The following is a 23,123-nucleotide window of genomic DNA, read 5'->3' as shown; positions in this document are numbered from 1 at the left end:
ATTGACACAATTGCTTCAGTATCTGGGGAGTCATGAATGGTGCTAAACATTGTGCAATCATCAGTGAACACCCCCACTTCTAACCTTATATTGGAAGGAAAGTCACTGATGAAGCAGCTGAAGATGGTTGGGCCAAGGACACTACCCTGAAAGACTCCTGCAGTGATGCACTGGAGCTGAGATGACTGACCTTCAACAACCACAACCATCTTCCTTTGTGTTAGATATGACTCTAAACAGCAGAGAGTTTTCCCCCTGATTCCCATTGACTCCAGTTTTGCTCAGTTTTGGTTGTTAATCTTGACTGAAAAGATGTAAGCCTGAAAATAACACTGTGTGATATTATTGTATAAATGTTTAATGTATTTTGATCAAGTTGCATTATCTGCAATTTTAAAGGATAAAAAACAAATGAACATTAATCTGTTTTATGGTAAAAGAATGCAATACTATTTTCCTAGCTCAAGTTTGGAATCACAGGTGAGTACCTAGCACATCTCATAAGTGTGTTCAACATACCTTAAAACCCAAGGAAGAAAATGATTGGGGTGGATTTCCTTTCCAGATGTGCTCATGGACCCAACTGATTTCTGATATTCATTATGCTCAGACGCAGGCCCAGAAAAATCTCTCCTAATATTGTCAACGTTCGAAGGTAATCTGATGAATGAGTAACAGCAACATAAAACACAAATTGAAAGAAAGGAGATTTGCAGGAGGCTCATATATTGACATTACGTGTTCATTTCTTCTAATGTATGTGTGCTTGTATTTCTCCCAAAAGCGCTGACTCCTGCTAGACCCAGCAAATCCCAGGCCTTTGGGTTGCCAGAAGGGCCTGAAAATGGTAACAGAAGAATTGGTCTTTACACAGGGCCGTTTCCAATCTCAGTTTAAAGTCTCATCCGAAGAACAGAACCTCCAGCAATGCAGCTCTCACTCAATGCTGCACTGAAATGTCAAATCTAGAGTGGGACTTAAACCCACAAGTTCTGACTCAGAGGCTGATACTAGAAGGCAAGGAAGAAAGCAGGATCAGTGAATGAGCTTTTGAAAACTGTTTCATTTTTTCTGCAGAGAGAGAAGTTTTTTTTAATTTAAATATTTGGCCAAATGGAGTTTTGAACTCCTTGCCCATGCTGCTGCACTGGCATTGAGGGGTGGGTACTTCTGCGGAACCTCTATGGGCATGGGATGTTTGTCCATCCTAACAATTAACACCCCATCTCCCAGATTTTGGGATAGGGTCAATGGCTTAGAAAAGCAACAGTGAAAGTCCCTCCTGTTACATTTCTGCCCCATACAAATTTGGGGCTCATTTTCTGTATGGCCCTTTTACACACTGGCTTTAGCAGCTGAAACTTTAGGCTTTCATCTTGTAAATGTTGTCACAGAAAGAAATACCCTTGAAATGACAGGGCCTGATCAGCCGTTCTCACCTGGTGTGATATAAAACAGCTATGGTGTAGCGTCTCTGGAGTTTATTTTTCAATTCCAGAATTTAAAAAAAACAAGTTTTCCAATTCAGTGCATCTTAACAAATTGCTGGGGCATGTTAACCTATCCAACTGCATGTTGAAGTTATTAAAATTGAACACTTTAACAACCAGAAATAAATTCCTTGATCTATGTAAATCAGCCTTTATGCTCCCCAGACAAATTAAATGATGACTCTAAACATTTCTAATCACAGAAAATGCTTCAGTGAGTGTGAATTATTTATTTGAGTGGATGAATATATTAAACAAAAACATGCATTTGTTGGTACATTGTCAAAAATGTCTGAAATTAAGATGAAAAGGCCTGGGCTGTTAATAGGCCATTAAATCAAGTTTCCAAAATTGTGTATAATAAAGTGGTTAAAAAAGATTGTCTTCATGGTAGTTGTTCAGAATTTGAATAAGGGCAGCAGAACATCACCTAAACAAACACAATATAAAAGGATATTTATACTCTGAAGTAAAAAAAATGCAACTAAACCAGTTTAGCTTTACCAGCATTTTCAGCGAAGTGTTGGAGATGAGATTTTTCCACTTGCTACTTCTTTTACTTGTTTTTAAAATCAAGATATTTTAGACTTGGCATGTTTCAAACTGCTCCCACAGGAACCCGAGGTTCCTATGTCCCAGAGTGTTCTCACTTGCCCAGATACCTAGGCGAAATGTGCAGAAGTTCGGGATAGCAAGAAGAGAACAGGCTGAGATCATTTATTGCTTCTGCCTTGTGCCTTCAGATTAGGAAAGCAGTCGAATTAAATAGCACGACAAGGAACTTGCCACTTCACAGGAGCAAATCTCAACGGCAATGCAGAGAGAGCAGGAGATTCCATCAATGTGCCCCACAGCTATTTACAGAAATTTCAAAGGAAGGTTCTCCATGAGCCTCAGGCTTTCTTGGAACAGATATGGAGGCAAAAGAGCTGGATAAATCCTCACTGCTAGACTCTCTTCCTCCAACTGTGCAATTTGTGGGACTTCTACCATTGCCCTATCATATACTGCATCCTTCTCCTGTCTAGATCTGGAGTGGTTGGCACTCCAGGGCCAGGATTTTATGGTCCCTTGTGCCCGGCGGGATATTACGCACCCGCCAAACTGAATAGAAATTTAAATGGCTCAGCACATCCACTGGGGGAGACAAGCCACAGTGGGGCCATAAAATCCTGGCCCAGGTTTGAGGTGGGAAAATTAGCCAGTTTCCTCTGCCCTCTTCTCTACTATCACTTAAATAGAACAGAGCAGGCAAGGGATGGGCAAAGGAATTCCTGCTCGCATGGTGGCTGGGGAGATTTAACAGTGGGCTGCAATGCCCCATTTTTTGCCTCTACGCTGCCCTAATTTCAAGCAATGTAGCAGCAGAAAACCCACCTCCAAATCCTTAGCATTTACTTTGGGAGCCCTGCAAAAAGTAGGCTATACGCTGAGTGCGTTTGACTTTAACCTAATGGATAAACCAATGGAACAGGAACAGCAAGCCCAATCTGTGTCAATTGAATTAAACGTGTAAAAAGTGGTTACATTAAATATGATATTTTGCCTCTGGTGACACCAGAAGAAGTTACACTGAGGTAGGACAAAAAACATCTGACAGCAGATTTGTAGATCTCGGATCGATATTGCTGAAAATGGATGGAGGGGGTGGCACGGGCTCACTTGGCTTGTTTTGAGGATTGAGCTATTTGGAGGTCTGGATCTTATTTTCATACCATTAATGAACAGGGAGCGGCACACTGCAGATTGTACCCTGTAGCTTCCCAGTTGTGGGAGGGCACGGGGAATCATCTTTCTCCCTCACTGAAGTCTCAGCAGTCAGGGGTGAACAATGCCAGTGAGGGGAGAGGGATCTTGGCCAGGCTGGCAGTGGGCCCAAGGTTTTCTTTGTGGGCACAGGAGGATCAGATATGGCTGGGCCTCTCACCGCCTGGTACAGATGTGGGGGGAGTGTGCACAACACACACTCCACACATTTGTGACTCAGAATGACAGCAGGAGGCTTGGCATAGCTTTCTGATTTTCACATTACAAGTGGCATCCCAACTGAAAGAAGCCACAATACAAATTCCCATTTCAGGACCCTAGCCCAGATAGAGATGACCACACCATCAGTGTAAATGGGGTGATGTGAGCCAAAACTATTTTGGGTGGATTACCACCAGCTTACACCAGGTAAGAGAGAGTTAAAATTGGCCCTAATGTTTTTTTCACCATTATCCTGCTGACCATCACTGCACCAGCATTTTGTTCCAAAATACTAAACTGGCCAAGTTACACATATCCTTCTACACTGCTCCCCTGACCGAATCATGTACCCTGCAGGAGAGCTATGAGGAAATACATACGACTGCTACAGTAAAGGAAAAAATAGGCTTAAAGAGTTAATGGGAATTATTCAAAGATGTGTCAAATATTTTTCCTCATTTTTGTATCATTCCCATTCAGTAATACAATAAAATTAATTAGAAAAAATTTCCATAACATTTTAATTTCAAGGTCAAAAATGTGGTAGCTGATCTAGTGAAAGTTTTGCTTGGACCAGACTATTTCCCCATCCTAACACCCAATTTTTTGATATTTACTCCCCTCCACTGGACATTCATCATTTCTCTCATTTTTAACTCATTAGGAGCAGATTCTCTCTTCTGTTCTCTGGCAGATAAACGTTCTGAGCTTTTTGTTGAACTTTTCTGCAGTCCCTGTCAGTAACCAGGTGGGAGTTTATGTCTTACCTGTCTTACATTCTGATGAAGAGCCATACAGACTCAAAACGTTAACTCTGTCTTCCTCTCCGCAGATGCGATCAGACCCTGCTGAGTTTTTCCAGCTATTTTTGTTTTTGTTTCAGATTTCCAGCATCCGCAATATTTTGCTTTTATTTTAATTTAATTTAACCTGTGTTACATTGTTAGTATTGCTCTCACATCACCATTATTGCCAAGCCTCAGGGTAATATACTTTCTGTAACAGAAAAGGCTTGTCAATGTGTTTATGAGGTTTATTTTCAGCCCGTGTCCACACCAGACTTCAAATTGTATTAATCCTGGTGTGCAGCATGGCTGTATGAGCAATGCATTGATGGTGAAATAGACCAGGGTGCACGTTTTTGATTTTTGGGCTGTAGTCCCAATGGTTGCTTATCCTTCAATTAGGGAATGTTACCCCCAATGGCTGGGTAGGCTCTATACAGACCATTGAGAGAGCAGCACTGGTCTGTGCAGCATGCTGAGCACTCAATCTGCCCACAATCTGGTACTGTTGTATGACAATATTTAAATGCTGATCTGGCATTATAGGATCCTGAGCGAACCCATTCCCTCAAATCAACCTCTGCACCTCAGGAGGCAAAGCAGCAGTTATTTTCTGCAAAGCAGTATTGACAAAGTGGTGGTAACACTGAAAAATAAATATATCAACTAAGTCATTTCTTCTGTGGTTTTAGATATAGAAAGGATCTTTGTTGCAGTTCAACAATACACAATTTCTACCGGGCCCAGGTTAGATCCTGCCACAAATTAATTTCTACCAACTATGAAGAGTAGCGTTTAATCCTGTTGTTTTGCCACACTGTACTTCCGCCCGTCCCTGGGATCATCTGGTCCCTCCATAAGTCAATGGGCTTCTGGCTGGGGCACCGCCTCGCCCACAGCAGGTCCCACCCACAACAGGGCCGGAGAACCCCGGCCTACGTTTAAAGTTTGTCTCTTTGCACGATATTCATTGACTATGTGTTAAATACAATTTTAAATAATACATGTTTTGCGAAACCCCATAACAATGTTAAAGGGGATGTTTAGTGGAGGTGATGGTATAGTGGTGTTGTTGCTGCACTAGTAATCCAGAGAGCCAGGGGAATGCGGTGGGGACCTGGGTTCAAATCCCACCACAGCAGATGGTGGAATTTGAATTTGATAAAAATCTGGAATTAAAAGTCTAATGATGACCATGGAACCATTGTTGGTTATTATAGAAACTAATGCTCTTAGGGAAGGAAATCTATTATCCTTACCTGGTCTGACCTACATGTGACTCCAGTCACACAGCAATGTGGTTGGCTCTTAAATGCTCTCTGAACAAGGGCAATTAGGGATGGGCAATAAATGCTGGCCTAGCCAGCGACACCTACATCCCATGAATGAATAGTTAAAAAAAATTCTACTTCTCTCCTTTAGCAGGTTAATCTCCAGTGAAGCAAAAGTTTTTACTGATAATCTGGCTTAAATAGTTTGTTAATTGTAACTGAAAAGAATTAGATTGAAATCTGTTTCCATTTGTAGATTAAATTATTAGGATGCATTTATGTTGGAAAATATATAATACAAACATTTTGAAATGCTAAGTAGAAGTTGTTCAGAGCGTAGAGTTTGTCTTTAACTAGTCAATCTCCCGTGTCGCTGCACATGGTGAGACAGAGCAGGTGCATTATTCAGGTCAAGCAGCAATGAAGGGCATGGGAGAATTAGATCAAGACTGGGGAAGGGGCGGAGAGGGAGGGAGGAAAGGAGTAGGAGAGCAGAGGGAGAGGGGAAAGAAGGGGGGAAACCAAGAGAGGAGACAGGAAAAAGGAGATGGGATGGAAAAGTGGGAGAACACAAAGGAGCAAATGCAGAGAAGCTATGGTAGCTGGGAGTGGTGATTGGCAAGCAACCGCAGGACTGGGTGGAAAAGTCATAAACAATCCAAAAGGGAGAGGCCAGGAAACAATCTCAGCAGGTGTGCGGAGATTGAGTTGGCAAGCAAACTCAACAGTAAGAACAGGCCAGGCCTGGTAAACTATGTCAGCAGGAAGGGGGGAGAGGGTAAACAATCTTCATAGGAGGTCTACTCTTTCAGGGGCAAACCTTCTCAGCAGATTGGAGGATGGGTTGATAAAAATGTCAGCAGTGAGGGTGTGACTGTAACGGCTGTGATTACAGACTCTATTAATAACCTGAAAATGAGTGTCATACCATTGCATAGATTAAGTAAGAGTTAGAATATGCACACTATTTATGCAATTTATTTTCTTAACTCATTATTGTATGATGGCTGTTTGTTATTCCCTGGTTGGAAGAGCAGCCATATATATGACTCATTATGTGGGATAACACCAGCATCCTTAATGTTTCTGAAGTCAAATGTTTAACTCTGCCTGGTCGTCTGATTCACATATTTTGTATTCTTCAGACAGTGTGCTTGTTAAGAGAGGTACGTTTGGAATGAAGACTTCTCTTTAAAGTTCTGTCCACTTATTCCAAATTTGCAGCTGGTTCAAATCACAGTGTACCATCCAACTGCAATAAATTAACTTGATTTGGAATTAAAACTCCTACCTTCCATGCTGAGCAGCTTGATAGCTCCGACAATAACGTGCTTCCAATCCTTACTGTAACAAAGCCAAGGATTTGAGCGGGTCAGCAAACCCTGGAGCTTTCATCACCATTTTTTGATCAAAGCAACAATTGTTCAAGGAGAGAGTGATACTGAAAATCTGAAAATGCTGGAAATACTCAGCAGCTCAGGCAGAACCTGTGGAGAGAGAAACAGAGTTAATGGGCTGAATCTTCTGGACTTAGTCCCTGCCAGAACAGTGGAACTATTTTCAGGCCAGGAACACAATTTACTAATGGGCGGGTTTTTCTGTGGCTTTTTAACTTAGTCATGGTATTAGCATCCTGCCTCCCAGTTACCCGACCAAATAGTGAGGCTGGGAGAAATGAGGCAGCTATTCTGTCTAAGGAGGGAGCTCTAATTAAAGTGACTATGACACATGGGTCACAAATGCTGACCAGCACTTGGATTGTTGAGGCTGCAGCAACCAGTGCAATGGAGAGGAGACCTGAGAAGGTTGTGCCCCAAGTCTCTCTCGCTTACCTGGAGGTCCTGCTGGGAGATCTGAGGGGCTGCAGTGAGGTGAACTCTCCCAAGGATGGGAGAAAGTCAGCAACAAGAGTGTGCGCCTCTCAAACTGGAGATGGTAAACCAAGGGGACCCAGGAGCTCGGGGGATGACAGGTGAGCACTGTAACACTTTCAGGTGCCAAGCCCACACCCTGACTTTCCCAGCATTCCCCTGTAGCACTCCTCAGGACAACACTTCCCCCAGCTCCACTCATTCCTCTCTCCCCAGGCACCTCACAGCCCCATCTGAACTGCCGACACACATTCAAGCTCAACCCATTGCCCTTTTGTACCCCTGCCTCACAGACACCTTTCACAAACGTTGTCCTTCCCACCTCTCCACACAAGCCATTTTGAACCCACACCTCCCTGCTTTCTCTCCTTCGAGAAGAGAGTACACAGCCTTGGCAAGAGGCAGAGATGTTGGGGGGGAGGGGGGAAGGGAGGGTGGAGTATTGGGGTGAGGAAGTTGTGGCCCTCCAGTGACAGGCACCTTATTGGTCACTGGCATCGTGTGCCTGCCTGCTCCACTGGGAAGGAGGTCGTGTTCCAGGGTACTGCAGATGTCAGCAATGACCTGCCGGAGGACCCTGAACATCCTGCGATGTTGGAGCTCAGGCAGGTCGAGAGAGCTGATTTGCCTGTGGACGTGACGGAGTCCCACTCCTTCCAGCTGGATCGTGATGTTCATCCCTTGTGTCCTGTGGAGCATCATGTGGATAAGGAGAAGGAAGCTGCTGCTGCTGGTGCTGCTGCTCCTTTTGCTCTTCATCAAGGTTGAGAAGCAATTCCTTTAGCTACTGGAAAAGACTCTGTATATAATTACTAAAAATAGTAGCCCTAGCTGCAAAACAATCTGTCATCAGTGAGGAAACAATGGAGAAATTAAATGTAGAACATGGAAAGAAATCAGGACAAAGCCTTGGTGACCTTTGGAGTTACTGAAGTGGGCCAGCCCTGTTGGATTATATGACCAAATTGTGCCGTGTAAGGGAATGAAAGGAATATAAGCAGCTGATAGAAGTTTATAGCTAAACAGCTTTTGAAAGGGAACTGTTTTAAAATTGGTTACCCTTTACATACTGACAATACAAAAGAAAATCTACATAATCATGTGAAATATTATAACAAGCAATTAGAACTTCACCTGATTGACCGACACAGATAGTTGCTCGCACAGTAAGACCTGATAGTGTAAGTGAAGCCAGCCCTGATTTTCTTATTGTATCTGGCAAAGAAAGCAGTCGCCTGGAACCATGCACGTCATGAGCATTATGTAACACAGTTAACAATAACTGGAGTGTGCACTCTGATGCTCTTGCTGTGAGAAATGTAATTCAATAGGTAGCACTGACATGCTGGAAGAGTAACCAAGGCTTTGCCTTAGAGGAATAGACAATGGCACAAAACTTTTGGGAAATAGGATTTTTTCAAAGTCTGAGTTCAAGTTCATGCTCAGCAATTATAAAGATCAAAGTGTAATCTATTTGGGCAGCTAAAGTAATATTAAAACAGCAGCACCTAGAAATGTGATTGTGGCTGAGTGATGGGTGAAGAGCAGCAAAAACAGCCAGCAAAGGGGCCAAAGGTAAGTCTGGGGCGGAGGGGGGTTGAGGTGGGGGGGGAGGGTGGCGGGGGGGTGGTCAGCATTGTTCTGCAGTTTTAATATGCTGTAGTGTAAAAACAGACCACTGTTAGCTCGATTCTGTAATTTGTATCTTGAAGCAGGTTGTACATGGCGCTCTACCACATTGTGAGTTATTGAGGATGCCTTACTCTTAAGCAAAGTGTGAACACAAATTTTGCATCAGTTCTTCCTTTGCCAGGTTTGAGAAGTTGCAGCGTTAGCTGTTGTAGAAGCAAAGTTCATTGTTATTTGTTTATTACTGGTTTTTATTAATTATTAATCATGTTTCACCCCATATAATATAAATATCATCTCTGACTGTAGTAATTGTAGATTTAAGGAATGTAGTGACTGTAACTTTAAGACTTATTGTGTTGTATTGTATCACATGACAGTGTGAACGAATCAACCCTAAGCACCTTAGATTGGGAGTTCTTCGAGCTGTGGAGCTTGATGGAAGCATGTAACTGCTGCTGCAGCCTGTAAATAAAGTTCAATGTTCCTAATGAGAAACCTGTCTGGAAAATCAAATCCATAACACTGACCAACTGAGCAACTCAATGCTGTGTTGGATTAGAGTATCCAATGCAGAAATTGCTCATTGTCTGGAGGCTTTGAACATTTTTTTTTTGGACACAAATCCATTTTTGCTCTATATTAAAACTGTGGCTGAAGTTTAACATCAGTTTTCATAATAATGAAGTTGAACCATCGCCACTTTGTGCATATTTAATAATGTGATTGTGGAACCATGGGCTGGATTTAATAGAGGCTGCAGGTGGGCCGGCATAATCATGATGGAGGCCATGCATCCCATTACTAATGGGGGAAAAACTCACCCCCATTAAATCAGCAGATGAAATGGGCTGATGCGGGGAGCCCGCCCACTAGCTAATTAGGTTCATTAACGAGCCACTTACAGGTAATTATTCCTGAGCCCGCCAGGATCAGTTGGTGACTCAGGAATTCTCCCGACCCTTCATAGGTTTCCCATGCCTCCTAAAAACCACCCAGCAAACCCTGTCTCTTTCAAAAACACTAAGTGCCCGGTCAAGGGATGCTGCTGAGAACCACCCCCCTGCCCTTGCAATTTGACCTCCTTCTCCATGACCCCATCCTGCCGTCGTTTACCTGTGGCCTGGGTACCCTGTTGATCATGGGGCTCTGGTGGGCGCATCACCAGCAGCATGATGGGAAATGGTGCGCTGCTGGCTTCTGATTGGCTGGCAGTTCTGGAGCGTGCGGGATTTCTGCTGCCGGGGTCCTAAATCCCAGGGAAGTCCTGATGCTGGACAATGAAGTGTTTGACTTAATTTGGTCGGGCAGCTCCCACCGAGGTGCTGGGTCTCCCAATGGCTGGCACCTGTGTCAGGAACATCAAATCCTGCCCATTCTGCCAGTTTGTTTACTTGTTTGAGATCTAACGGGTGTTTCTTTGCTATAACAATTACTATCAATGAATTGTGGTATCATGACCTTAGAATCAATCATGTTATTATCCAAAGCTTTATGTTGCACATTGCAATTCTGTACTGTGCATGAAATTCAGATGTATAGCACCTTGTTTTGCAGTGCTACCTGTGCCATTGTGTCTTTAAGGTAGTGTCTGTGGTGCGTGCACACTTCTGGCGCTTACCACGTGGACATAATTTTGTTGAGGACATTAGTACGTGTGCAGGAAGTGTCCATCAGAAATATGCAGAGTAGGTTCCAGCTGATGTCCTCTCTTAAATATGCACATCTGAGCATTCATTCAGCAGCAGAGAGGATCCCCACCAGAACTTATTAAAAGGCATCATCAACTACTTTCAGGTAAGATATTGGTTGATTTCTACTGGCTGTTTCTGTGATTATGGAACTGTTTGGAGGTTTGCAGAGTTCTTTAAAGTCACTGAAGTCTGCAGGGAATTGTGCGGTGTGTGTTGAAGTATTTTATCTTCGCTTCCAGGATTTTGCGCAGATCATCTACTCCCAGAGATGGGTTCAGGCAATGGTTTGCATCACCCTTGTCCACAAGATGACAGGGAGAATGAGCAGAGGCAAAGTAGAACAGGGCAAGCTGCTGCAGAAAGAGGATGATGGACGCTAGCAGGTGGGCAAACCACTCAGAGTGTTCAGTGAGCAACTCTCACTGAAGTGACAGCAAGGAACAGCAGCCAGGATTTCACTGGGTCCCCGGGAACATGTTGGGGAGGCGGAGGGGCTGTAAAGTCAGGAGGAGTAGCAGGGGTGGGGTGTGGTGTGCCTGTCACCCTCCCACCATTGCTGGCATTTTACCAGCGGCAGGGAAGCTGGCAGAGAGTCCACCTGCCCTGAGGCTGGTAAGTGGCCAGTTCATTATTTTACCAGCAGGGGAGGGCACTTCACCACATGGGGAGACCATCAGGTGCCAGGTACATCCCTGGCAGACTCCTTATGGATTCATGAAGGGGGCCCTGCTAGTTGGGCATGCTGTGGTCAATGGAGACCAATGCTAGCATCAAGGGCTGCCCCAGTCCTGCCTTCATGTCTGCTCCCCCTCACCAGGACCTGCCTCTCCGGCCCCGGTGAGCACCACAAACTCGCTTTCATTCTGGGCATCTTCCATGGTAGCTGCTCTGGGCCTAGTGCAGTTCCAGCAGTGGCTGCCACTCCTGATCATGCAGCTGGGGTTAGAGAGCTGCCATTCCACCAAGTGACCAGCAGCTCTTGGGAATGGGACATCCTCCCTTAAATGAATTGCCTGAGAATAATGAAATCCAGATGGGGCTTCACTGACCAGCCGAAACAGGGCTGCCTCCTGCTTTTCTGGCTGGTGGATGGGGCCAGCACTGCCCTGTGAAATCCCCAGCAGTGTGTTCGATGTCTCTGCTTCACTGGGTGATCCTCACTGAAATCTCCCACCAGCTGCAAAATGCACTCAGAGCAGGGCGAGGATGATGTTGCCAATGGCTGTGATGGTAACTGTGGCCATGAACTTTTAAGCATTTTGTTCCTTCCAGGTTGGAGCTGGTGATATTTACAATGTTTCTCAGTTCACCATCTGCTGCCGCAGAAGAGAGGTCACTGAGGCTCTGGATTCTGAGAGAGCTTCATCCTCTCTAGCCAGAAGAAGCAAGTGGAGTGAGCAAACAGCTGGCTGGATCCTCACAGGGACAGCTGACACTGATAACCTTTGGTTAAGCATATGCTCTGCAACCTGACATCAGTGAATGCAAAAATCCACAGCACCAGACCTGTCAATTGATGTAAAACTTGCTTTGTTTCTCTAAAAAGATTTTATTCATACTAACTATTTTCATTCTTTATCATTTATATGACCACAGTCATTAGGACCAGAGAATAAATGAATTATTTTACTTAATTTTACCATTGAAACTTTCAACTGAAACATCAGTGGGATTGTATAATCTATCTTTGCTGCTATTATTAACTGACCAAAATATCCTCACCCACCTCCAGCCAACTCATCTTTCTTCCTTACTAATTTTATAATAATGTTGAAAACCCAATCACTTAATGAACTTGCAAGTGTGCCATTTTGTATCCATTCAGGTAAGGATATTAGTGCTGAATGCTGGAGTTCACCATTTTTGCTGTCAGGAAATTTCACCTTACTGTGGTGGGACAGGTGGATTAGTTGGTCTTTTCCTGGCCTCTTTCATATGCTGCTATGTTGATCTTTTTCCATTTGTTCTCATCTTAACTGGGTTCTGTTTATTAAATGAGGCACAAGCAAGTTCCAGTTTCAGTTATACGTGACTTCAGCTATTGAAACATGGAAATTATTGGCCACATTGTCTGCAGTTGAATCTAACCTCCTGGCACTCACACAGAGCCAGCCCCAGACTTTGCAGCTCCTTTGTCCAATCGCTTACAGCACAGAAGCTGTCAGCCACTTGGCAGTCACCTCTGTTTTGAGGCTTGCAGCCTGTGCAGAACAGCTAAGAGCTGCGCACCTGACAACGTCCGTAACTGGCCAGTGGTCTAAGATGCCCAACTGACATGGAAAGCAAAGAGTGAGATGAATTATAACAAGAGCCAGATACTGAATAAAGCTGCTATACTCAATGTGCCATAGCCTGTGTTCAGAAAAGCTCCTACTCCTGCCCTTAGTGAATTCACATGCTAGCCATTTTAATGTAATAGTGACAGAAATAGGACACTTTGCTTTTCCAATTTCAGAAATAATAGGCATGGAACCTTTAAAAACGCCAGCAAAAGGAAACTTTTATCCCATCATTCTGGCTAGATTATTTTTGGCTCTGTGACATTTCAGTAGCCATTGATTTGTTGACTGTCTTGCCGTTTTGTAAGTTGTATTTTTGAATTTGTTAAACACAGAAAATGCATCCCCAAGGTAACCATGAAATAATCAGCTTACAGACATGTTCAGCATGTAATTTTCAGTAAATTCCCCCCCTCTTTTTTGTAGGCTTGTGCTGTGTAAAGTTCTCAAACAAGGATGAACCCAGCATACCTGTTTGTAGAAAAGCACCAAGCTAGTGCACTTTATCATTCACTGATGATCCAAATGAGATCAGGAACTTTGCACGTGGGAAGTGATGGGCTGAGATCTGTTAGGTTCTAAATGATTTTCTTTATACTTTGATTTCAGATTCAGAGTTCACTCATGCTGCCAGAAAATTTCTGTGCCAGTGACATTGCATCCAAGAGATAGTGCTCCATTCATTGAGATTCACTGAGATTGCAATTAAAGAATTCCAATGCACGCAAAACCAGCTGAAAACTCTACTTCTTGCTTGATTGTGGATGGTTTATTTCCTACATACCTTACGACATCTCACAGGGCCTTTTACATGTCCCCTCTGGAGGCAGGGAGCCTCGCTCTCCAACTGCACATGTTGACAAATTTGGTCACCCAATTTATCAATTGTTGAAATGAATGGTTGAAAATTATGAGAAGCGTGATCGTGAAATTCTAATAAAAGTTGCTCGCAAGGAAGGTTCTCTTTGGAACATGTCATAGATGGAAAGGTTGGTCTCTGACCCCAGCATTTGCCTCGGCTGAAATGCCATTGCTTGTACTTTGGCTTCACTCCCTGGCAAAAAAATATTGTCCCTAACATTACTGAAGTCATTTGATTCAAGTGAGGTGCAACCTGGGTAGGAAACAAGCCAAAGCATCTACCACGGTTGGATCAATCAAGAGCTTAAATTCAGCATTTTACCCAGATTTTGAACAAATCATCTCTTGTACTTTTATTAAATACCAGAAATGGTAATAAAATGAATGTGGAGGAATCTTCTCTTTAAAGCTGCAAACAGTTCCAACTGATCCCACAAAAATTAAGCTATGTTTCTGGCATGTGAGAAATAGCCAAGTTCTTAGCATAGTCAAAATACATATTTTAAACCTTACATGTAAACCCTAAAATAGCACACAGGATCATATAGTCAAAGCTTAATATCACCGTTCAAACAAAAATTATTATTTGGTTCTTTTCAATGGCATTTTTTTTCATGTATGCATTCACTTCTCTCGCTGTTTTAATGCCTTTGACATCTTTTCCAGCACCTTTGTTCTCAAAACCCTTCACACAGGACTTCTGTAAAATGTTGCTCATGTTTGGAGGCTTTTTGAACTAAGTGGGGTAGATTTTTGGCTTTTGGTGATAGTGTGAAATATCTGACAGTGAATCAACGTTCAATGGAAATGAATATATGGAGCAAGGGAAACCTGGCTGCCCATTCACTATCACCCATTTTGCATTATTGCCCAAAATCAAATGCACCCATAGTGAATCCAGGAACTCAGATGTCATACTGTGGTCCCATACTAGCGGATGATGGATAGCTTAGTTCATTCATAGCAACAGCAATATTGTCTACTTGGAGACCATGCATCTGATGTACAAAAATATTGCCTTTATTTGCAATTTTTTGAAATACAGGTAGTGTTTTCAGCACATGTTGGAAATAGAACTTGGTTAGCTGTATCTTGTATGTGCTTAGATCGCTGCTTTCTGTCCCTAGCTCATGAAGCCTGTATGGTCACAGAGAACACAAAGTGAGGACCAGTAGAAGGAGGTCCAGCCATGCATCAAAGTAATAACTGAGTGCGCCATTTAGGACTTTTGCTTATTTGCCAGTTTATTTAAAATAATTTGCTACACTTCTATGGTAATCATTTTAATATGAAACAGCAACCATTAGAATGTGGTACATGTTTGCCATCTGCAGGTAAAACAAGTTAGAACAGAAACAGCTTACAATAGATGATTTCATTTTTAATTATTGTTGCCGAATGTAAATACTTTTACTTTTTAACATAATCAATTAATTGCAATTCTGCATTAAAATATAATTTTACATTTCATAAAAGCTGTTTCTACCTGAAAATATTGATACCAATTGAATAGGAATTAAAAATTAAACTTTATTACATTCACGCCCATTAAGAGAATCATTGCAGCTGTTCTGTTAAGTGAACATGATTACTGATTTTTATCATGTTTACCTGACAACTTTTATTTCCACTGTTTATCAAACTGACCCTGAAATGTAGTTGCTATGAAACAGCTGATATTTTCATAAGTGTGCAATAAATTCAACTCCAATGTTTCAATGTGAATTTCTGATAAACTAATAACGTTTGCAACGACCAGCTTATTTACTTAACAGGCCATTTATTTGAGTAGAAATTGGAATGAACTTTGCAAGTTTTCTGGTTCCAAAACAGGTACCACAAAGTTCAATTCTGCAGCATGACCTTTGATACCAGAATTGCGCCAAGGCCATAATGCGATAGGGTTTGGGCTTCAATAGGCATCCCTGAGGCAGCAGGAGCTAAAGCTGGTGGCATTTAAGTATGTTAATAAAGGCTCTATGCCTGAATCAGGACCCTTTTGTAAAAATGGTGTTTTTGATCTAAGAAAGCCAAATTGGAATATTTTCTAAATGCAAGAGACAAATAAAGACGGGGAGCAAAGCAATTTGGGTCCACAGGAGCATTAATCACAAAAACATTAGCAAATAGGTACAGAAAGTAATCATAAAGGCTAATGGAATGCTGGTCTTTACCTCAACCAGGTTGAAAGGTTGATGGGGAGGAAGTTTATGCTTCAGTTGCCTGGAAACTTGGTCAGGCCCCATCTGAAGAACTATGTTCAATTTTGGGCACCATACCTGAGGAATGATGCATTGGCCTTGAAGCGGGTACAGCACAGATTTACCAGGGCTTAAAGGGTTAAAGTATGAGGAAATTTGCATTGACATTCTTGCACTTGCTTGTGTTTAGAGGGTTGAGGGGCAATGTAATTAAATAATAAACATATTCAATAGGCTAGATATTGGACCAAATCTTTCCAGTCTCTAGATCGTCGGAGACCGGAAATATGACTAAAGATGTGCATCAGGACTCTGTGGAAATCCTGATGTGTAAACCTACATCGGAATTGCCCAGGAAGTTTCAATGTACGATGGGCAATTCCCCTGCTCTATGGAACCCTCCATGAATGTCTCCAACCCTGAGCTAGAGTCGGGGACTTTATTCTGAGGTACTAACCTGGATAGTTACCCAGGAAATGCTAGATAGAAAAAAACCTAGCCTAGCTTCTGGGTAACTAAACAAACAACCCCCTAATCACCCTCCCCAACCTGATTACCCTCCTGATGCGACCTGACTGCCTCGAACAACCCAACTACTTCCCCCAGATCAGAACTGACTACCACCGGCCTATCTGCCACCTCACCCACCTACCCCACCTCCCCTTCCTAACCCACATCACCTGCCTTACCCGCCTTGCTAACCTGCCCACTTGTCCACCTCAACTATCTACCCACCCACACATTCACTCACCCACCCACTCATCCATTCACTAACATTCAAAGACTTGAACTTACCATACGGCAGCTAGTGCCACAAGAAGGGGGCATGTTCTGTTTTCCCCTGACCCCACTCCTCTCTGCTGGAATTCCCTGAGGGGTCGCTATGCTGTGTATCGCTGTGAAAGCTGGGCTTGGAAGCTCCTGGTAGAAATGCGCAGCAGTGTCAGGCTGGGGGACTTTTCGAGCAAAGCGACAATCATTGACGCTGCTCGGAAGATCCGGGCCAATATTTCCTTTGGTAGGAGAATCCAGAACAAGGAACTGCAATCTTAAGATCCGAGCTAGGCTGTTAAGGAGCGAAATCAGGAACAGTAGTCACAAAGAGCATTGAGAAAATCTGGAACTCTCTCCCCAAATGGGTGTGGGTCAATTCACATTTTCAAGCCATTTTATTGGAGGCGGGATAGGGTTAGCAGTTAACGTACTTTATTGTATAAAGCACATTCAAAGCGCAGTTACCATACTTTATTGCGTAAAGCGCATTGTAAAGCAGTTACTGTTCTTCTTTGTCAATCTCTCCTCAGCCCTCACCTATCACTGGCCTTCTATCCAGCTTCACCTGCTCCACCTCCCTTAAACTGTATAAATTTCATCACATTTCTACTTCTCTTTAGCTCTGAAGAAGAGTCATATGGACTCGAAACGTTCACTCTGTTTCTCCCTCCACTGATGTGTCAGGCCTGCTGAGGTTTTCCAGCATTTTCTGCTTTTGTTTCAGATTTCCAGCATCCACAGTATTTTCCTTTTATCTTAATGCTCTGGAGACATGGGTTCGAATCCCACCACAGTAGCGTTACTTAAAGGGATAATGGTGGATAGGCAATGGCAAACATTTAAAGAGTGCTTGGGTGAACTGCAACAATTGTTTATTCCTGTCTGGCACAAAAGTAAAACAGGAAAGGTGGCCAAACCATCGCTCTAGAGCAAGAACATCCTTCCTCAGATAAGGAGACCAAAACTGCACACAATATTCCAGATGTGGTCTCACCAAGGCCCTGTATAATTGCAGGAAGACATCCCTGTTCCTGTACTGATCATATTGAATGGTGGAACAGGCTCGAAGGGCCGAATGACCTACTCCTGCTCCTAGTTTCTATGTTTCTATGTTTAAGCAATCCCACAACCAACAGATCAGATCTAAGCTCTGCAGTCCTGTCACATCCAGCCGTGAATGGTGGTGGACAATTAAACAATTCACTGGAGGAGGAGGCTCCACAATCCTCAGTGATGAGGAGCCCAGCACATCAGTGCAAAAGACAAGGCTAAAGCATTCACAACAATCTTCAGTCAGAAATGCCTGTATGATCCATCTTGGCCTCATCCGGAGGTCTCCACCATCATAGGTGCTAGTCTTCAGACAATTCAATTCACTCCACGTGATATCAAGAAATGGATGAAGACGCTGGATAGTGCAAAGGCTATGGGCCCTGACAACATTCCGGCAAAAGTACTGAAGACTTGTGCTCCAGAACTTGCCGCGCCCCTAGCCAAGCTGTTCCAGTACAGCTACAGCGCTGGCATCTACCCAGCTATGTGGAAAATTGCCCAGGTATGTCCTGTACACAAAAAGCAGGACAAATCCAACCCGGCCAATTACCGCCCCATCAGTTTACTCTTGATCATCAGCAAAACGAAGGAAGGTGTCATCGGCAGTGCTGTCAAGTGGCATTTACTCAGCAATAACCTGCTCACTGACACTCAGTGTACGTCTGCCAGGGCCACTCATCTCCTGTCAATGGGAATCAGGGGGAAAACTCTCTGCTGGTTGGAGTCATACCTAGCACAAAGGAATGTGGTTGTGGTGGTTGGAGGTCAATCATCTCAGCTCCAGGGCATCACTGCAGGAGTTCCTCAGGGTCATGTCCTTGGCCCAATCATCTTCAGCTGCTTCATCAATGACCTTCCTTCCATCATAAGGTCAGAAGTGGGGATGTTCGCTGATGGTTGCACAATGTTCAGCACCATTCACGACTCCTCAGATACTGAAGCAGTCCATGTCCAAATGCAGCAAGACCTGGACAATATTCATGTTTAGGCTGACAAGTGGCAAGTATCTTGCATGCCACTCAAGTGCCAGGCAATGACCATCTCCAGCAAGTGAGAATCTAAACATCTCTCCTTGATGTTCAATGGCATTACCATCACTGGATCCTCCACTATCAACATCCTGGGGATTACCATTAACCAAAAACTGAACTGGACCAACCATCTAAACACTTTGGCTACAAGAGTAGGTCAGAGGCTGGGAATTCTGTGGAGAATAACTCACCTCCAGACTCAGCAAAGCCTGTCTACAAGGCACAAATAAGGAGTGTGATGGAATGTTCTCCACTTGCCTGGACAAGTGCAGCTCCCACAACACTCAAGAAGCTCAACACCATCCAGGATAAAGTAGCCCACTTGACTGGCATCCCATTCGCCACCTTCAACATTCACTCCCTCCACCACCAATTCACAGTGGCAGCAGTGTGTACTATTTACAAGATGCACTGCAGCAACTCACCAAGGCTCCTTTGACAGCACCTTCCAAACCACAACCGCTATCATCTAGAAGGACCAAGGCAGAAGATAAACGGGAACACCACCACCTGGAAGTTCCCCTCCAGGTCACTCACCATCCCGACTTGCAAATATATTGTTGCTCTTTCACTGTTGCTGGATCAAAATCCTGGAGCTCCCTCCCTAACAGCACTGTGGGTGTACCTACACCACAGGGACTGCAGTGGTTCAAGAAGGCAGCTCACTGCCACCATCTCAAGGGCGTTTAGGGAGGGGCAGTAAATGCTGACCCAGCCAGTGATGCCCACGTCCCTTGAAAGAATAAATTTTAAAAAAGGATCATTGGAGCCATGATCTTACTGAATAGCAGAACAGACTCGAGGGATTGTATGGTCCACTCCTGCTCCTATTTCATAAGTTCTTAAAATAACAATGGACTTCATAGCATATCCCATTCTCCTCTGCTCCACTATCTTTCCCCAATGCAAACACTGTTTTGCATTCTACATCAACGTTCCCCTCCTATCACCTGCCTGACCCATTGCTGTCTCAAGTGAAAAAGCACCTGTGTGCTAGAATGAACAGCATTTACTTAGAGAAACAATACAGGCTTCTGGCTGCTATCTAGAAAGAAAAGGGGAGGAAAATCAAATCTCATGTTTTTCCCTGGAACTGCTCCTTTATGAACATGCAGTAGAAACAGGCAGCTTCACTTTATCTACCTAGACAAATTCAATAAACCTAACCCAGGTAATGTCAATTAGGTCTCAGTGCAGCCAAGTGAAGGACAGTGTGCATGTGATAACCTTCGACCTGAAATTACTAACAGTGGGGAAAATTTGTAATTTCTTTAAAATGTCTAAGGAATGTGTAATTGTTTTTAAGAATGTTTGAAAAGGACTTAAGAGTTTGCATCAATTGAAAAAAGGGTCAATTGTAATTTTCCTGGATAATAAGAAATACCAGTCCCAGTGAACTAGTCCCTGGTGACCCTTGCACTGAAAGCAGTACCAACTGGAAGGAAGTTAAAATACGCAAGCCGTGTGGCCAGACACAAAGGAGACCTGAAGGCAGAAGGTGATCAGCACATAGATGCAGATACAAAGAAAAAGCAGACAGAGACAGAAAGAGGAACACAGAATTCATGTGAGGAGAAGCCAGCAAAGATCTCTAAGAAAAAGTCAGTTTTCTGTTTGGCAGTAAGAAGAAAAATAGAATTGCAGAAACTCTTGGTGAAGTGATGTATGAATGAGCCATATGGGACTGAATCCTAAAAGTGGTGTGTATAGCTCAGATCTGCAAAAGAGCTGGGAGTTTGTATCAGAGAGCCAGGTTGTGAACTCGGGGTACTGTTAGTGAAAGAGGATTCCTAGATGTGGTTCTGGTTGGTGTTAATTGTATCCGGGATCTCGGATGGAATACAAGGGCTGAATCGATTGAGTGGGAAAGAGAGAGATCCTACATAGCAGAGGCCAAGTTACAAAACTTTGAGAACTGTGCGTAATGCATGGGTGTGGGGAGTGATGGGGATGCTAGTAGTTTTGAAAAATGTATCTTAGTTGTATTGACCATTTAAAGTGAAATTTACCTTTTTATTTGAAATATCTTTCACCTGTTAATCATGTTTAATTTACATTGGTTCTGATTCATTTTAAAGTAACATTTTTTAAAAGTGAAATTTGAGTATTGCTGAAAAAAAGAGACATGCTGTCAAAGTTTCCCATCTTACACTCATCAGGACAGAACCACATGAATACCAATTGTAAAAGGAGTTTATACTGCATTGTACTGTTGTTCCCTTTACAATTTGGTATTCTTGCGAATCTGTCCTGATGAGTGCAAGACGAAAAGTTTTGACATGTCTCTTTTTACAACAATACTCAAGTTCTCTTTAACCAAATAACTAAGTGAAATCTTGTTGGTAATTTCTTCATTTTTGGGGTCATTCAGCAAATTTGGCTACTTTGGTTCATGGTTTCCATTGGGAATGTAACAACGCTAACAGCTAAAGAGAAAACTTGAAACACATAATTTGAAAAACTGTTAGAATAAAGCAACAGACCACGGCATTGCACTTTATCAATGATAAATGACATTCAATTTCCTCTGTGCAGAAAGACTGTGGCTCTGGACATAATATAATTATATGTTTATTATTAAATAAATCACCAGGTGCAATCTGTTGCTGCTTGTAATGTCCCTCCTCTATTAATTAGAGGATTTATTTTCCCCATGTTTCATTACATTTATATGGGGAATCTTTAAATCTCCATTTCACAAAAATGTACTTCTAACGCATTGTCAATGGTCAAAACATATTAAAATTGTAAAATAAAATGAATCCTTATCCATATGTAGAAGTGAGTTTAATGTATTTTTTTTACAGTTGTCAGTCAGAATGCATTTTTATCTTGGAAGCCATTGTGCAGGATGGATTCAGGCTCCCATGAACAGTGGAAAATTTCATTTATCAAAGTAATTGATTAGCAGCTGCAGAGGTAGAAACTCCTTATAGCTAGGAAGACATGTACAAAATAGTGAACAGAAAGAAATGCTTCATGTAAGGGGACTGGAGTTCAGCAATAAAGAAGTTTTGCTGCAGGGTTTCACTGACCAATGGACAATTGTACAGGATTTTGGTGAGACCACACCTGGAATACTGTGTGCAGTTTTGGTCTCCACATTTAAGAAATGATATGCAGTCAAATTTCTGTTATCTGGCACTCTACCAATCAGAATTCTCTGTTAACTGGAATTCTGGGGTTGGGGTTTTTTGATTGGACATGTCAAACTCACGGGTAATAGTTATCCTTAGCTTGTCCTCGCTCCAACTGCTCTCCATCACTATCTCCCCTTGACCATCTCACTCGATCCACACCTCTTGCGAGACTTCAAGAACCATATGATCATCCTGGAGCTTTCTCATTGGCTGAAAACACGGAACTGACCTTACATCTCAGTTAACTGGCATATCTGATTAACTGGCACCTCCCATTCCCAGAGCATGGCAGATAATAAAGATTTTCCTGTCCATGTATTGGAGGCGGTACAATGAAGTTCACAAAATTGGTCCTATGGTGGGGTGTTGAGTAAATTGGGCTTATATTCTCTGGAGTTTAGAAGAATGAGAGGCGATCTCATAGAAACCTACAAAATTCTGAAGGGGCTTGATAGATTGATGCTGAGAGGCTGTTTCCATTGGTCAGGGAATCTAGAACAGAGGGACACAGTCTCAGGATGAGGGTCCGTTCATTTAGCACTGACATGAGGAAAAAATTACTCCGTTTCTACATCTGAGCTGCTTCCACCCATAGGCTGGAAAGGTTGTGAATCTTTAGAATTCTCTACCCAAGAGAGTTGTGGATGCTCCATTGTGGAGCCGGGATAGATTTATCCCATTTAAGGCTGGGATAGACAGATTTTTGGTCTCTCAGGTAATTAAGGGTTATGGGGAATGGGCGGGAAAATGGATTTAAGCCAAAGATCAGCTATGATCGTATTGAATGTTGGAGCAGGCTTGATGGGCCAAATGATCCACCCCTGCTCCTATTTATTGTGCTCCTGTATTTCTTATCTTTTGGATGGACATGCTAAACGATATCATCCACTGCTGAAAAACATGGCTGACTTGGGCTTCTATAGCAGTTTATATTGTTGCTGGGATGCCATTACCTTTGGACAAGTCCCATCCAATGGCCTCTTTTGATGAATATTAGAGTCTCTTGAGGCTGCAACACAGTTTAGTTTATCACACTACCCCTAAACCTGTGACTGCTGTTAGCAACAGTGCAGTAA

The 23,123-nt window shown here is 43.0% G+C and overlaps 2 long non-coding RNA genes across 2 annotated transcripts; one reads left to right on the top strand and one right to left on the bottom strand.

The window, feature by feature from the left end:
* Nucleotides 1-1,829: 1,829 nt before the first annotated feature.
* On the bottom strand, nucleotides 1,830-8,589 carry LOC144699605 (uncharacterized). Its single transcript, XR_013580571.1, has 3 exons — nucleotides 8,520-8,589; nucleotides 6,806-7,001; nucleotides 1,830-1,920 (listed from the first exon to the last, which is right to left on the bottom strand). It is a non-coding gene; the product is annotated as an uncharacterized LOC144699605 (long non-coding RNA).
* A 14-nt stretch (nucleotides 8,590-8,603) lies between these two features.
* On the top strand, nucleotides 8,604-15,560 carry LOC144699606 (uncharacterized). The gene is made up of 3 exons (XR_013580572.1): nucleotides 8,604-8,960; nucleotides 9,395-9,481; nucleotides 13,597-15,560. It is a non-coding gene; the product is annotated as an uncharacterized LOC144699606 (long non-coding RNA).
* Nucleotides 15,561-23,123: the final 7,563 nt, after the last annotated feature.

The sequence above is a fragment of the Cetorhinus maximus genome, chromosome 24, assembly GCF_964194155.1.
Source record: "Cetorhinus maximus chromosome 24, sCetMax3.hap1.1, whole genome shotgun sequence".
NCBI classification, from domain to species: Eukaryota; Metazoa; Chordata; class Chondrichthyes; order Lamniformes; family Cetorhinidae; genus Cetorhinus; species Cetorhinus maximus.
The sequence above is the reverse complement of the archived record's forward strand: the minus strand, read 5'-3'. Positions and strand labels throughout refer to the sequence as shown.